Genomic DNA, 11,892 nt, shown 5'->3' with positions numbered 1-11,892 from the left:
TTTATCTTGCATTGTTTAACGCATTTAAATGAAAGATTCCCGTGCAATAAATTATTGTTCTTTTTGTATTTCATTTACAATTCTGATTTAGATATCCGTGAATGAATACTGCGCGAAATGAAATTTGGGAGGCAAAGAAAAAGGGTTTTGTTGCGTGTGTTTTTTCTTTCTGGTTTTCTCTGTGCCGCCCCACATCTACTCTCTAATTTCAGGATGTCTCTTTGAAGTGATTATGCAGTGATCCCTAAGGGGGGCGGGTGTAAGACAATCTACAGTCACAGGCTAGCAGCCCTTCCGTGTGTGTCAGGCGTGCCAGGACAAAGACACTCTGGCTGCCAATAGCAAACCTTGGGGCTTTGCGTTACTTCCTGTGGCGCATATTTGACCGCTCATTGGCCACTTTTTATGCAAGTATTCAGTTCATTCTTTTCAGGCGTGGGTATTGTACTTTTGCTGGTTGTTTATTGGCCGCTTTTAAATTAGTTCTTTACGAATACTTACTGTAGGGGCATGCACTAAGTGTAACGTCATGTCAGAATCACGAGACTGTGCGTCGTTGAGGGAAATCGCCCTGAACACCGCCGCCTTTCTCCGAGGTGAAGCAGAAATGCCTCGGAAAAACGCAGTGGCGTTTTTGGATTCGGGGGCGTGTTTCTTTTTCTCTCCTCTTGCCATTGGCTGGAGGAGAGAAAAACACGCCCAGCTAAAAGTAACGAAAAAACACGCCCCCGAATCCGAAAAGGACGGGGCTTGTTTTGCGAGACAAGCCTCTTCTCCAATGGCTGGCCAGCATTTAAGAGGCCAGCCAATGGAGAAGAGGAGAGAAGAGGGGCGGGTTCAAGCCCCTCTTCTCCAAGTCATTAAATCTCGCGAGCGAGACTGCGCAAGCGCAGCCTTCGCTAGACGAGACCTAAAAATGCTGTTGATGTGGGTGTAACTATGAATGGTTTGCAAATTTGTAACAGTAGTTCCATAGAAAATATGACAGAAAATGTTAGACCTGTTACTCTAACAGATAAGGGTTTAGACTCGAGCAAACTGGGCCAGATATCTAAGAATAACAATGAGGTGATTATCAAACCAGCAACGAATGCTTGTCTATCACTAGCTAAACAACGTGATCAAGCGATTCTAAACTTGCCAACTATAGAACTTCCCCCTGAATCGGCCCCCTATGTGTTTATATTGTCAGGGGTACCATCGTTAGTGGCGGGTAAAAAAGAGAATCACGCAGAACTAAAAAATAAGTGCACATTTTGGCTTAATGCCAATAGGCCCTTACCTATACATTGTAGGGCAGAGATTCTGTCTGTGAGAAGGTTAACTGGATAGGTAGAAATGTAAAGACAGTTGGGGGGGATTGTGTCATTGTCAATTTTAGAGATAAACGATGTGTAGAACACATCTGTAATTGGCCACAAATAGAAACTAGATCCACAATCCAACCCTTGACTTTGACCTATTTCTATGCCTCAGTGCAGGATCAACGTAGACAAGTGCCCCCATGGTATGAACAATCTAGTTACCCCACCACAAGGAATCTAAGATTATTTAACAGGTTCTCAGTATTATCGGGATTGGAAGAATGTGATTGACAGCAAACACAGGATGGGGGCAATGACATAAGTGTAATTAGTTTACTAAGCGATAGTATCGCTGAAGGGGAGGGACAAACAAGTGATGGTGTAGTTCTGGCAGGTAGAGTATTGAATCTTGGGGAAAATAAAGGTGGAGACACTGCCCTAGGATCAAGTATTTATAGCCCCTCTCGACTTTGCGTTCCTAGCTCAAATCATTTATCGATTTTTGCAGAGAATACAATGTTATACTCTAGCACCATCTCAAAAAGGATTGAGCTAGTAAAGGGCCCACAAACTACTATAGAGCATGTGATGCCACTGACAAGTTTAACTCCAATTAGGAATACATTAGTAAAGAGCCCACACATTTTAGCCTGCCTGATTTCAATGGTATCATGGAACCTGGCTGCCATCGGGACAAAAATTGTTTCCCCATACTGGCTAGGCTTCATTAATACATTTGATATTTGTCTCTTCCAAAAGACCTGGTCTGCGGAACCTGTCTTCAACCCAGGATACTTGAATTTGTATGTCCCTGCTGTGAGAGGGCTAAGGGGACGTCCAATGGGAGGACTGATAATCTGGGTTAAACAACATCTAAGTTGCTGTATCCAATCACTTCCAGTAAGACATTTTGATATTTCTGCCATTAGACTCAGTATCGGGGATGGCCTGAAAATTGATATTTTTAATGTGTATGTTAGAGGAATCCCTGGAGGGAAAAAATCTGAGGTGCTAACGACATTGGAACTATTGATTGAATCAGAGCCAGAAGGGGTTTTTCCGATAATTGCGGGCGACTTTAACACAACTTTCGAACCCTTAGGGTTGGAAAATGTAAATATGTTGGATGAGGAAGATTCCAGATGGGGTGTCCCTGAACTTGAGGGTAGGCCGATAGTCAAGTGGACTGAGGCTGCGCTCAACTTGAACGGGTTTGGTCTAGCCAATCAGCTAAGGGCTGCAAATGGTCAGGCTTTGTCTGACAGAAAGGTGGTGAAAACCTTCGATAATGGTACAAGGTCAAGTAATATTGACTATATACTTGTCCACTTGAAGCTTTGGCATACTTTGGTGGACATGGAGGTCAAGTCCCGTGTCGAGAGTGATCACAAGCCCTTAGCAGCATTTTTTAGGTTAGGACAAGAGGGATTGACAATCTCTAAAGAAGAACTGACAGACCCTGAAATCATTCTAACAAATGATGAGCGCCTTCTTAAGTGGTGCAAAGTGGTTAATCAACCAGATACACTTGTCGCCAATAGTAAAGACCCTAGAAGAAATTGGAATTGGTGCTAGTAATGAAGAAAAGTATAGCTCAATTGAGGACGAACATAAAGAATTGTTTCTTAATCTTAAAACCCATTTTTGTAAGCTAAGTACTACTAAGGCAAAAACTACGAAAAAATTAGCGAAGTGGTATAGCAAAACATGTAGGGAGGCTCGTGCTGCATTGAGCATAGCCTTGAAGACTAGGAACCCTGTGATAATAAGAATGGCACGCATCAATTATAGGAAAAAGATCCATGAGGCAAAAAGAGAGTGGGATGATCAACTGTGGCAGGATCTCAAAGCTGCATGTAAAACTAAGAACCAGGCATTGTTTTGGAACACTTATAAATTGGAAGGAGGAGGTTATGCTGAAACTCCGCAAAACAATGTGCCCATAAATTCTTGGGTTGATTATTTTAAGCCCCAGTTTGCCTGTACTGAAGGAAACCTAAGTGAGGTAGCCCCAGGTTTTAAATTGTATGAAGGAACTGTTTTCAGTTTGGGGGATGTGGATAGTGCCATGAACTCTGTGACTGAGGGGCGAGCTCCAGGAATAGATGCAATACCTGCGGACTTATATCTTAGTGATAGAGAGAGATGGAGACAGTATATTTGCTATCTCTCCAATGCCATTGCCCAGGGGATGGCTGTTCCTAACACTTGGAAAGGCGCTGAAATTGTGCCTGTTTATAAAAAAGGGGATAAGGCCCTTGCGGCTAACTATAGGCCTATTAGCCTGATCGATTTGTTACAGAAAATAGTGGGACGACTGGTTCTGGGAAAGATACAGGCTTGGATGGACGAGGGGGATATCCTGAGCCCATTGCAAGCAGGTTTCCGACCTCGGACCAGTACGATAGATCAGGTCTTTAGATTGGCTGTCCTATATTGGCGTACAGTTTTCTTGGATAAAGGGGTATTATACGCAGTCTTTGTCGACCTTAGGGCGGCGTTTGATCTTGTTCCGCGAGGGAAGCTTTGGAAAGTACTGGAGGAATTGGGCATGTCCTCGGAGTTGGTGACTTTGATTGCTCGCTTACATGAGGATACTTATGCCAGAGTGAGATGGGGCAAGCCGGGTGAGGTTACTGATGTATTCCCAGTTAAGAGGAGAGTGAGGCAGGGGTGCGTTATGGCACCTATCCTGTTCTCACTCTTCATAAATGGGGTGGCAAAATATCTTTCCCTGGTCCCAACTGATGCCCCTATGATCGCTGGAGAGCGCGTCCCGATCCTTATGTTCGCGGACGATACACTATTAATTTCAAAGACTCCAAGTGGTCTCCAAAGAGCACTTCAGTGTTTTACTGACTTTTGTGATATGCGCGGTTTAGAAACAAACTGCGCAAAAACAAAATTTATGGTCTTTACTGAACCTAAACGTCACAAGTCAGCTAAACGGTTTAAGGGAAGATTATATTTGAACGATAATCCACTAGAAAAGGTTGAAGCTTTTATGTATCTTGGGGTTAATTTACAGAATGATATGTGTTGGAACGCCCAGCTAGAAATGATGATATTAAGGCATAAACAACAGGCGGGCATTTTACTTAAAAGATATAAGTCATCGTTTACAAAACCGATTAGACCACTACTTGAGATTTATGGGATGAAAGTTTTAGGTTCTGTCCTATATGGTGCTGAACTGTGGGGGTTTACAAATGTTAAGCAGTTGACGACATTAGAAAATGAGTTCCTGAGGAAAGTTACGTATGTACCTCGTAGTACCCCTTTAGTACCCCTGTTTTGGGAACTTGGCAAAAGATCAGTACAAGATTTAGCCATGCTGCGTCCAATATTATATTGGCGCAGACTTTGGACAACTGAGGAACTACATCATTATGCTAAGGGACTCAAGGACCTTGTAGAGAAGGACGACTTTCATAAAATTGGCTGGTTAAACTCAATAAGAATCCTTCTAGGGAAAATGGGTCTGATGAACTTATGGGAAGACCCCATAAATGGTGTTTTTCCCTCTAAAATAGAAATGAAGTGGATATATTGGGAGATGATTACTTTTGATAAATGCGCTGCTAGTGTTTCTTTCCATCTCGCAGGGCGCTTCCTCCAATTTAAGCCCCTTCCTGCATTGGAATCGTATTGGAATGCAATCGAAAAACCATTGGATCGTAAGCTTTACTTCCAATTTAGGGTAGGTTGTTTACCATTAAGGTCATTTACCTCAAGGTGGGCAGGATCTGGTGATGACAACTGCCCAAAATGTAAGGACAAGATAGAATGTATGAGTCATTTTTTGTTCTTTTGTCCTTTATATATTGACCCAAGAAACAAATGGATAAAACCTACCTGTCGTATATTCGGATTTCTGAAACATGAGGAGGCATTGAGAATATTGTGTACAGACTCTAGCCTCTTAATAGCAATAGCCATGGCAAATTTTTTAAAATGGGCATGGCTTATTCGATTAAAGGAAGTCGATCAGCTAGATAAAAGCTGCATAGGAGTAGTCTGTAATGAAATAAGTGAAGCAAGGTGATTTATTCCCCATATATATATATTTTTTTAAAAATATACAAAAGAAATTTCGACATAAAATGTATGCAGTTTAATTAATTTTTAAATATAGTGATAAACGTTTAATTATTTATATAATTGTTTTTTAATATGTATAATGTATTTGTATATATGTGATGCTTTTATGACTTCTTGTCGAATAAAGTTTATTGAATTGAATTGAGAATTTTAAAATAAGTATTTAAAAATGTATATTCTGTTTCCAGTGATCCTTGTGTGTGATTCATTAACAAAAAGATTTATAGTTCCGCTGTTGTCCCTGAACCCATCTTATGGGACTGATCGTTACCAGGAAACACTGGTTTTTCATGGTTCAATGGGAGAGACTTCATCTTCGTCCTGTTCTATGGCATCTAAAAAAGTATTGGTCTCCAGTCTCTCAGTCCGTATAGACTCAGATCCCTGGAACATGAGAAATTAGATCATAGTTAGGGGAGGGCAGAACTTGCAGAGTTTCACTTTGTGGAATTTTGTGGTGTTACATTAAAACTCTGCAAGATTCTGCGGAGCTCCGCCTACAGGTCTAAATAATGCATGTAACGCTACTCGGGCTGCAATTAAGCGCCAGTAGCACTTGCAGCTAGGGCTGAGAATTCAGAGCAAACAACACCATGCAGTGTGCAAGAGCTTGCGGCCACTCTAGCTGATTTTGCTGCAGCTCAAGTAGAAAATCTACTTGAGCGGTAGCAAGTCTACTTGGGAAGCAGCCCTCTGTCCATGGCCGCTCGTGACTGCCCATGACCACACATGATAGAAAAGGGTGCTAAGGGACACCAATCTCGCTCATGCTCACATTTCTGGAGCCTCGCCTGAAAATAGTCCGCCACGTGGTGATTGGCATAGTTTGGCTTGAACTTCGCATTGCAAGAGTAACGTGGAGTCTCCAAATTCCACCAATTCCGTGGGCGGAACTAAACATTCCACCCACCCCTAATCATGGTTCCAGTACACATTGGTACTAACAAGGAATGATGATTTATACAGATCATCCAAAGGTGCTCACACTTCATGCCAGTTTTCTAGGGTGAGGAACAGCACTGAACTTCCCACCCATTCAAGCAAAGTAATCTCTGACAGAGAGTTACAGATCCTCATATTGGAGGGAACTCTCAGCAGTTCTATGAGTGTTACATTGTTTCCATGTGCAGGTACATCATCACAATGTGTTGGTCATATCAGGCAACAAAGTGACAGTAGCACATATGGATCACTGACAGAATATCGGAAATAATATTGTGATACAGAAATATTGTAAGCACAAAAATATCGAAAAAAATATAGTTTCACACTAATATTGATAATATGTATAGTTTAAAATAGTAAATCTTAAATATTTCAATATATAACATTAAGATAATGTAAATTAAATACATTTTATATGTGTGTGCATGTTTATAGATACATTCATATAATGTAAAACTATTACAAATATATATTTACATAATGTAAATATAATATATGTATATATATATGTATGTATATGTAAATAAAGCATAAAACATATTAACAAATCAACTTCAAAATATTAAATTATCAAATGATGAAATATAAAAAACAATAAAATAAAAAATTACATTTACTGAAAAATATTTTTTAAATATATATATATATATATATATGAATATATATATATACACACACACATATTATTTAATATTAAACAAATAAACAACAAATACTAATAGATATAGTTAAATAATATGAAAAAAATATTGAGCTCTGGGAATAATAGATATACTATTCCCACGGCAGTTCCTGCAACAGCAGTGAAAACATAGGCTTTCAGAGGGGTTACACTTACTATTCCAACTCCAATGAGTTCAACAATGGGGAAAGTATTGGACTTAGGAGGGGTAAGACTGACTTTTCCCACTCCAGTCTGTGCAACAGTATGGAAAGCGCTTTGACTTCGGGGGGGATACGTTTTAATATTCCCACTCCACTCTGTGCAACAGTAGGGAAAGCGTTGGATTCCAAATGGGTAAGATTTACTATTCCTACTCCAGTCTGTGCAACAGTATGGAAAGTGATGGACTTCAGAAGGATTAAATTTACTATTCCCACTCCAGCCTGTGCAAAGGTAGGAAAAGCGTTGGATTCCAAATGGGTAAGATTTACTATTCCTACTCCAGTCTGTGCAACAGTAGGGAAAGTGATGGACTTCAGAAGGATTAAATTTACTATTCCCACTCCAGCCTGTGCAAAGGTAGGAAAAGCGTTGGACTTCGGAAGGGTAAGATTTACTATTCCCACTCCAGTCTGTGCATTGGTAGAGAAAGTGCTGGACTACAGAAGGGTAAGATTTACTATTCCTACTCCAGTCTGTTCAACAATAGGGAAAGCGTTGGACTTTGGAAGGGTATGATTTACTATTCCCACTCCAGTCTGTGCAACAGTAGGGAAAGCATTGGACTTCGGAAGAGTAAGATTTACTATTCCCACTCCAGTCTGTGCAACAGTATGGAAAGCATTGGACTTACAAACAGTAAGATTGACTATTGCACCTCCAGTCTGTGCAACTGTACAGCAGTGGCGGGTCCTCCGCTAAGGTGGAGGAGCGTTGCCCCACTGCTCTCGGAGCAGTGCAAAAGGAAAAATAAAACGATGACAACAGAAGTTATTATCATTTTATTTTTCATATCTTCCAGCCACGCTAGGTGATGCGTGGCTGGGCTCCTGTGACATCACAGGAGGAGGAGTGGTTGTTGCTGCACCTTAAGTGCGCATGGCTGTTTGGCCGGCTGTCTTGGGCCGGCCAAATACAGTCATGAGCACTTTGCATATTCTCGAACAGGCTGTAATGCACAGCCCGGTGGAGAAGGTCAGTCCCCGTCTGAGCGCCAAACTACGGCACTCCGACCAATCATGACGCTGCTGTCATGGTGACAGCATTGCCGTGGTTTGCTTAGGGGAGCCTGGGTGCTGCCGGCAGCCAACACAGCCAGGAGGAAGAAGAGGCTGCCTGCGGCTGGTGACGGCGACGAGCCCCCCTTCCCCGCCCTCCTGCCACCGTTACCTACATGCCGCCACTGCAGTAGGGGAAGCGTTGGACTTCAGAGGGGTAGGATATACTATTTAAATCTAAGGTAAACAATTTTCATAATGAACTCTCCTCTAATATGCAAGTGAACCCAGGTGATTCCTTGTCTGAAAGCACTATTTCGTCGGCAGAGCCTTTCACGGATTTCACCCCACTGTCAGTAGAGTTGGTAACTAAGCTTATTGAATCCACTAAATATGGCACTCCTATGTATTGTGGTCCCCCCCAAAGTTTGCATCTTGTACCATGGACAATCTTACGCTTCTAAATAGCATTCTTAAATCAGGGAAAAATCTGGAAAAAGGCATCAATCATACCGTTAGTAAAGAAAACTTCATTAAACCCCTTTGAAGTTAGCAGCAGTTAGCAGCTATCGCACTATTTCGCAAATTCGTTTTAGAGGTAGCCACAGCACGGATTCTGCCTTGATTGTAGCTACTAAGGAAATCAGAGAGATGACTGACAATGGTGGCAAAGCTGCTCTCATTCTTCTGGACTTGTCAGCAGCTTTCGACACTGTCAATCATAAGGTACTGCTTACTCATCTGGTTAGTTTAGGAGTCAGCAATTCTGCCCTGACTCTTTTAAGCTCTTTCTTAGCGGGTCGAGAACAATCGGTCTCGCTTGACGATTTTGTCTCTAAGTCCTTTCCTCTTCCCTGCGGAGTCCCACAAGCCTCATCGCTAAGCCCCACATTATTTAATGTGTATGTTACTCCTTTAGAAAAGTTGATTTGCTCCTTTAGGCTCCCCATTGTTTCCTTTGCTTATGACACCCAGATAGTGGTCTCCATTTCCACTGACCTGCTTGAGGTAGCAAAACGATTTTATAATTGTATGCTGGAGTTGGGTAAGTGGATGAAAGAAAACGGTCTTAAACTTAACTCAGGGAAAACGGAAGTTCTTTTGTTTGGGAATGACACCTCATTTTGGTTCTCCATGTGGTGGCATCAGGATCTTGGTACACCTCCTTGTCGGGCTGGGACGGTCAAAAATCTGGGTTTACTTTGATTACATGCTCACCTTTGCAGGCCATATCAACCAAGTCACTTCGACGTGTTTCTATCTGTTAAAAACCTTGAATAAAATGTTTCCTTTTAGCCCTTTTGAGCTACATAAAGATGTAATTGTAACCCTTCTCTTACCCAGAACTGACTACTAGAGTGCTCTGTATGTTGGTCTGCAGCAACAATTGCTGAATAAACTCCAGATCTTGTAAAATGCTGCTCCCCGGCTCCTGTTAAACATTCCAAAATTCCAGTCTGTCTCCCAGGCAATTGTTGGTCTACACTGGCTGCCAGTAAACAAAAAACAACGGTTTACATTTAAAGCACTCTGCATGGCTCATAAAGCACTGAATGACTCAGGACCAGGCTACCTGAAGTCAAGTTCTGTTAGTATGCTCCCAATAGAGCATTGTGATCTACCTTCTCAAGAATATATGGGTTCAGAAGTACAGAAAGGCTCTGTGAGGCGGGAGAACCTTTCTACTGTACACAGGAAGAATGTACAACAAGTTATCCACACATTTAAAAGCTGAGTTCAACCTTACTCATTTTAGGAAAGTGTTTAAAACCTGACTTTTCTCTAACTAACACACCCATAGACTTTAACTCAGTTTCAGACAGCTCGCTAGAGCCAAAATGGGTCATTCACTCCCTTTATAAAATTAAACTGAAACTTTTCCCCACTCCAGTCTGTGCAACAGTAGGCAAAGTGTTGGACTTCGGAGAGGTAATATTTACTATACCCACTCCAGTTTCTGCAGCAATAGGGAAACTGTTGGACTTCGGAGGGGATACATTTACTATTTCCACTCCAGTCTGTGCAACAGTAGGGAAAGTACTTCACTTCAAACACATTGCATATTTTAAAAATTCTATTAATTTACAACACATATAAAACTCTTAATATGAACATTATTAATTAACCACCCAAAATTGATATATAAAAATAAAAAACAGTTAAACAATTTACATGATTGATACACAATTTAATAATTATCAGTTAAAGAATGTGTAATTTAATCATTACTTAATTAACTATCCACACTATGCCCCCACATGCCTCGCAGCCCACACTTAAAATATAACTTAAATAAATAAGTACAACAGAGTTTACATAATTGATCATCAATTAACTAACAAATTAAAAACGATAATTATTTGTTAATTAACTATTACTTAATGCTCCACCCCATACCCCTACAAACCCAGCAACCAACTACTAAAGCATAAAATAAATCAATATTACATAATGTACATAAATAATCATCAATTAAATATTTAATAATAAATAATTAAGTTTTAATAAATTATTACTTAACTTCTCGTATCCCTACAAACCCAACAACCTGACCCTAAAATATAAGTAATGTATGTAGTTATTACACAATCCACATAACAAGTAATCAATTAAATAATAATAAATGAATTGTTAATTATTACCTAATTAACTTCCTACCCTATACCCAGGCCACTGTAGTTATGCATCAGGAAAGAGCCAAATTATGCAGCAGGGTTGAGTAAATTATGTGGCAAAAAGGGCAAATTGTGTGCATAATATGGCACATTTTGTAAAAAGCATTATTTCATTGTTTCTTCATTTTTAAACTTAGTAACATTTTGTGGGCATTGGTTGCACCTCATTAGTACCAGTTTAACATCTAAATATAGCAATAAGCAGCAGAAAGATGACCAGTCCAGCTTTGCAAAGGGACTTTCATGGTGCAGCAACACGTGTTGTTGGGTTTTTTCCGTAATTTTTAAATTCTTTGAGCTAGAATCCATTTTTTTTTGTTACCGTCTGCAGATGATGCAGCAGATGATGAATTATGTGGCAAATGCGGCAAATCCATAATCATGCAAACATTTCCACGCCCGCACAATTGCATAATTCCAGTGGCCCTGCCTATACCCTTACAAACCCAGCAGCCCGCACCTAATTCACAACTAAACATATAATTATTAGACAATTTACATAATTAATAATCAATTGAAGAATTTATAATAAATTAATTGTTAATTAATTATTAGTTAATTAACTTACCATTCTATACCCCTACAAACCTAGCACCCCACCACAACACTACAATTTGCTATTAGCAATGACGTAAATTATAAATAACTTAAAATTACAAACTATTTTAAAAATATTAACAACTATAAAAAACAATAATAATACGTAACATTAATATATGAACTGAAACACATTAAGATAATTAAAAAACTATGTTTTACAACTATAATGTTGAAAACGATATTAAGAACAACAATAGTCTTACAGCGATATTACTCACCTGAAAAAAACGATATTCTTGACAATATTTCTGCATCATGAGATTTTTTAATCACAATATTTTTTTCTGATATTTCTGTATCTAAATATGTACAGCTCGATATATGTTGTCCATATACCGCATAGACCAATAATCAAGGTAGTGTCCATTCCAAACCTTTGAAAGATT

This window comes from Triturus cristatus, chromosome 12, assembly GCF_964204655.1.
Source record: "Triturus cristatus chromosome 12, aTriCri1.1, whole genome shotgun sequence".
Lineage (NCBI taxonomy): Eukaryota > Metazoa > Chordata > Amphibia > Caudata > Salamandridae > Triturus > Triturus cristatus.
This window is presented reverse-complemented; position numbering follows the sequence as displayed.